Source organism: Hyla sarda, chromosome 12 (genome assembly GCF_029499605.1).
Source record: "Hyla sarda isolate aHylSar1 chromosome 12, aHylSar1.hap1, whole genome shotgun sequence".
In the NCBI taxonomy this organism is placed as follows: Eukaryota; Metazoa; Chordata; class Amphibia; order Anura; family Hylidae; genus Hyla; species Hyla sarda.
Window position 1 is genome coordinate 68,316,605 of NC_079200.1, and position 6,000 is coordinate 68,322,604.

The 6,000-nt window shown below is 42.0% G+C and overlaps 1 long non-coding RNA gene across 1 annotated transcript in view; it reads left to right on the forward strand.

The window, feature by feature from the left end:
• The window catches only part of LOC130296831 (uncharacterized), a 56,664-nt gene extending 51,050 nt beyond the window's left edge, over nt 1-5,614 (forward strand). Inside the window, exon 3 of the long non-coding RNA XR_008849304.1 lies at nt 5,497-5,614. This is a non-coding gene — a long non-coding RNA (uncharacterized LOC130296831). The remainder of the gene's footprint in view (nt 1-5,496) is intronic.
• Nucleotides 5,615-6,000: the final 386 nt, after the last annotated feature.

Below are 6,000 nucleotides of genomic sequence, written 5' to 3' on the forward strand. Positions count from 1 at the left end.
AATAAAGGGTAAAACACTACATATACACCCCCTTACACTGTCCCCCCAATAAAAATAAAAAACGTATTGTACGGCAGTGTTTCCAAAACAGAGCCTCCAGCTGTTGCAAAACAACAACTCCCCGCATTTCCGGACAGCCACTGACTGTCCAGGCATGCTGGGAGTTTAGCAACAGTTGGAGGTACCCTGTTTGGGAATCACTGGCATAGAATACCCCTATGTCCACCCCTGTGCAATCCCTAATTTAGTCCTCAAATGCGCATGGCGCTCTCTCACTTCAGAGCCCTGTCGTATTTCAAGGAAACAGTTTAGGGCCACATATGGGGTATCTCCGTACTCGGGAGAAATTCCACTACTAATTTTGGGGGCTTTTTTTCCTTTTACCCCTTATGAAAAAGAAAAGTTGGGGTCTACACCAGCTTGTTAGTGTAAAAAAAAAAATTTTTATTTACTCTAACATGCTGGTGTTGTCCTTTACTTTTTATTTTCACGAGAGGTAATAGGAAAAAAAAGACCCCCAAAATTTGTAATGCAATTTCTCCTGAGTACGGAAATACCTCATATGTGGGCGTAAAATGTTCTGGGGACACACAACAATTCTCAGGCGTGAGAGTACATTTGAGGCCTAAATTGGTGATTTGCACAGGGGTGGCTGATTTTACAGCGGTTCTGACATAAACCCAAAAAAATAAATACCCACATGTGACCCCATTTTGGAAACGACACCCCTCACGGAACGTAACAAGGGGTATAGTGAGCCTTAACACCCCACAGTTGTTTGACGAATTTTCATTGAAGTTGGATGGGAAAATGAAAAAAAAATGTTTTTCACTAAAATGCTGGTGTCACCCAAAATTTTTCATTTTCACAAGGGAAAATAGGAAAAAAGCCCCAAAATTTGTAACCCCATTTCTTCTGAGTAAGAACATACCCCATATGTGGATGTAAAGTGCTCTGCGGGTGCACTACAATGCTCAGAAGAGAAGGAGCACCATTGGGGTTTTGAAGAGAAAATTTGTCTGGAATTGAAGGCCACTTGTGTTTACAAAGCCCCCATGGTACCAGAACAATGGACCCCCCCCCCCCACATGTGACCCCATTTTGGAAACTACACCCCTCATGTAATGTAATAAGGGGTACAGTGAGCATTTACGCCCCACAGGTGTCTGACAGATTTTTGGAACAGTGATCTGTGAAAATGAAAAATGTAATTTTCCATTTGCACAGCCCACTGTTCCAAAGATCTGTCAAACGCCAGTGGGGTGTAAATTCTCACTGCACCACTTATTAAATTCTGTGAGGGGTGTAGTTTCCAAAATAGGGTCACATGTGGGGGGGGGGGGGGTCCACTGTTCTGGCACCACGGGGGGGGCTTTGTAAATGCACATGGCCCCTGACTACCATTCCAAACAAATTCTCTTTCCAAAAGCTCAATGGTGCTCCTCCTCTTCTGAGCATTGTAGTTCGCCCGTAGTGCACTTCAGGTCAACTTATGGGGTATTAAGGCTCACTTAATTCCTTGTTACGTTCCTCAAGGGGTCTAGTTTCCAAAATGGTATGCCATGTGTTTTTTTTTTTTTTTGCTGTTCTGGCACCATAGGGGCTTCCTAAATGCGTCATGCCCCCCGAGCAAAATTTGCTCTCAAAAAGCCAAATATCACTCCTTCTCTTCTGAGCATTGTAGTTCGCCCGTAGTGCACTTCAGGCCAACTTATGGGGTACCTCCATACTCAGAAGAGATGGGGTTACAAATTTTGGGGGGTATTTCTGCTATTTACCCTTGCAAAAATGTGAAATTTGGGGGGAAACACACATTTTAGTGAAAAATATTTTTATTTTTTTACATATGCAAAAGTCGTGAAACACCTGTGGGGTATTAAGGCTCACTTAATTCCTTGTTACGTTCCTCAAGGGGTCTAGTTTCCAAAATGGTATGCCATGTGTTTTTCTTTGGTGTTCTGGCACCATAGGGGCTTCCTAAATGCAACATGCCCCCCAAAAACCATTTCTGAAAAACATGCTCTCCAAAATCCCCTTGTCGCTCCTTCGCTTCTGAGCCCTCTACTGCGCCTGCCGAACAATTTACATAGACATATGAGGTATGTCCTTACTCGAGAGAAATTGGGCTACAAATATAAGTATACATTTTCTCCTTTTACCCCTTGTAAAAATTCAAAAATTGGGTTTACAAGAACATGCGAGTGTAAAAAATGAAGATTGTGAATTTTCTCCTTCACTTTGCTGCTATTCCTGTGAAACACCTAAAGGGTTAAAACACTTACTAAATGTCATTTTGAATACTTTGGGGGTTGCAGTTTTTATAATGGGGTCATTTGTGGGGTATTTCTAATATGAAGACCCTTCAAATCCACTTCAAACCTAAATTGGTCCCTGAAAAATAGTGAGTTTGAAAATTTTGTGAAAAATTGCTGCTGAACTTTGAAGCCCTCTGATGTCTTCTAAAAGTAAAAACACGTCAATGTTATGATTCAAACATAAAGTAGACATATTGGAAATGTAAATAAAAATTTTTTTTTTTTTGAATATCCATCTTCCTTACAAGCAGAGAGCTTCAAAGTTCGAAAAATGCAAAATTTTCAAATTTTTTATCAAATTTTGGGATTTTTCACCAAGAAAGGATGCAAGTTACCACAAAATTTTACCACTATGTTAAAGTAGAATATGTTACGAAAAAACAATCTCGGAATCAGAATGATAACTGAAAGCATTCCAGAGTTATTAATGTTTAAAGTGATAGTGGTCAGATGTGCAAAAAACGCTCTGGTCCTAAGGTGCAAAATGGCCTGGTCCTTAAGGGGTTAATTTAATTAGAGACTTCTAATAAGACAAATTTTTGGCTAAACAACTGTTGGGTAGGTGGAGTAAAAACTTGCTCAATCCACTCTGATAAAAGATTAAAACTGGGCTTAGATGTAGCATTGCCATAATCGGGGGGGGGGGGGGGTGAATTTGGAGGTGAAGTCACGGTACTTAGGGGTAGGTCTATGCCCCTGGTATCTTCCTAATGCTTTACACTGCAGCTTAGCTTGTTTAATAAGTACAAGTTCAGCAGAAAAGTCAGTGCATGGAGAGATGTCCATTAATGCAAAAATACAATATTAGGTGCACATAGACTCAAGGGAGGAGTTTTAATACTGGGGAAAGCCTTTATCTATAATTTAAAGGGGTTATCCACAATAAGGTGATTTTATTACGTACACATGGAAGGCAGTAATGGACATGCTTAGGAAGGATCTGCACTTGTCTTGGGGCTAAATGGCTGTGCTGGGAGATTACCATAACACTGTGGCTAGCTTTTTGCGAACTAGTATTTCCTGTTTGACTTTTCTTTCTTTGACAACAAATCCCATAATTCCATGTTCCTCCCTCCCACACATCATCCACCCCACGCATTGAAACATAAATGAGCTGCATCCATTCAAAATACCTGTGATTTTCAATCAGGGTGCCTACAGCTGTTGCATTAGTTACAGATTGATCTCTCTCCCACCAAGCAGTCGCTCCACCCATTGAAGCAGACAGGCTCCCTGTCATCAGCTGCCTAGTGAGTCAGGTCTCGGACGCATTACAAGCTGGGAAAAATCTGAGACAACAGTAATTTTGTATGCTGATAAAAATAAAAATTGGAGTGAAAATCACAGAAGAATTGTGAGGAAACCTTGTGAGGAAAAAATACTGGAATACCCCTTTAATTTTTTAGGTGATACTTCTAGTATATGCCAAAACAAGTGGAGAATAGATTTGCCTAATTGTCCCTGTCAAAAGAATAAATCTAGGCTTGGATGCAACATGGCCATAAGCAGGGGTCGATTTTAAGGTGGAGTCAGGTTATTCAAGATATGCTCTATGCCTTTGGTCTCTTCCTTTTGCTTCTTCAAAAGTGAAGTCAGTGCATGGAGGGCTCATCTCTATCAAACCAAGAACAGAAGTGTGGTGCCGGGTTGTTGCAATGGTGTAGCAGGGTCTGGTGGTATTAACCCTGTGGGGTAAGGTGTTATTTACCCCGGATTATTCGTGACGCCAGGGTGTGGTTATTCCGGTATGGTAACCACCGTCAACCAACCCCAAAAATGTCTTCAATAAAGGAATGTCCACAGCAGGAATTATGCAAATAACTGGAACTTTTACTTGGAATTCTTATTAAACAGTCTTTACAAATATGCAGTTTCTCTAAAGGCAACCGGGATGCAGGATACCTCACAGGCTTGCTGGGACTTGTAATATTGAGATGATTTATGCAGGCCACTGTGCTACTAATATTATTCTTGAGTTGAGTAGTAGTCACTAGAATTGTAGATAAAGCTTGATAACTCACGTTTTGAAGTGGCTGCAGGTTCTTTAGACTTTGGTCTAGATGAGATGAATTTAGTAGATGCAGAGATTGTGCTTGCTTTGTAGCCAGGAACTAAGAGCAAGAGAGTGCAGGAACAAGAGCCAAGAGAGCCAACTGAGAGACTACAGCCCCTTATATACTAAGCCCATTGGTTGCTTGGCCTGTGGTTCCTGTGCACATGGCATTCTGGGTAGTGTCACATGACAGTGGTTCACATGACTAACCTCTATACATTTGTACAACTTTATGTATAATGAACAATATGTACACAACACATTTACAATGCATTAACAGAAGGTGAGCAAGGGGTGAGCCCTGCAGGAGAGCCCTATGGACTGCAGGGACTCTTCCGGAGGGGACCTAGAGATGGTACAGGACCATGTCCTGTACCGGGACATCACAGAAGTTTATAAGCAACAAATAAAAACCTTAAACATAAGTGTGATAATGATTAAGAGCAAGTGCCATCCATACACTGAGGGAGGAGCCTATAAGAGAAGCCTGTATTTTTTCCTTCAAGGGGTAATCTGCCCCAAGACATCTTTTCCTTTATCAAAAGGATATCCATAAGATGTCTGATCACGGGACATCTGGCTGTGGCCAGACCACCCGCAATCAGACATCTTATGGATAGCCTTTGGATAGGGATTAAGATGTCTAGGGGCGGAGTGCCCCTTTAATTTTAAGGATTGACTTGTAAAATATACTTTATTTTATTTATTTGAGTAAAGACTTGCTTGATTCACCATCAGTGTTTCCCAGCCAGTGTGCCTCTACTTGTTGCAAAACTACAACTCCCAGCATGCCCGGACAGCCTGTGTCTGTCTAGGCATGCTGGGAGTTGTAGTTTTGCAACAGCTGGAGACACACTGGTTGAAAAACAATGCACCGAGCTGAAGGATTGATACAGCATTGCCTTACTTAGGGGTGAATTTGGAGGTGGAGTCAAGCTATTCAGGGGCGTGTCATATCTATGAAAAAAGACTCTGTATTGTAGGTACCCAAAGGCTGTCTGTGCAGGCTGGGAGTTGTAGTTTTACAACAGCTGTAGGCACACCGGTTGGGAAACACTTCTTCTATGTAAATGACATTGCTGACAAGAAGCAGTTTCAGTGCATTTTTATTTTATTTTACATTCGCAGGCAGCCACAGAGGAAGACACTTGCTTTACAATCTAACTACCCTGCGGTCTTCTTGTCTCTTTGCCAATGGAAACCTTGGCCTGATTTGTGCAAACCAAGTGACCTAAATAGACAGTGGTGCAGCGAAAATGCGACGGAGCGTGCCTCAACGTAGACAACCGCAGGTTAGGACGACGGCGCTCGCCATCTGCATGCCGGGCAAATCAATAAGAGGAGAGGTGAACGGAAAAGTGATACTCGAAGAGCTTTATTTACAGAAGCTTTTGTGTGTCTCTGGGCTCCTGTGAATGGGAACGCGTGCAGCTGCAGCACAAAAAAAAAAAAGAAAACTCTTCCAGACTTTGGCGGCGGCGCTCAACGTGAGACAATGAAAGGTTGACTTCCTTTTGATCTGATAGGTCACTCCATCATCCCCACCCGCTTTACTTTTTTTTTTTTTCTATTTCCTCTCGTTCTGACCTTTCCATTTTGGATGACACCGTAAGATTTCCAAACCGGTTCCCT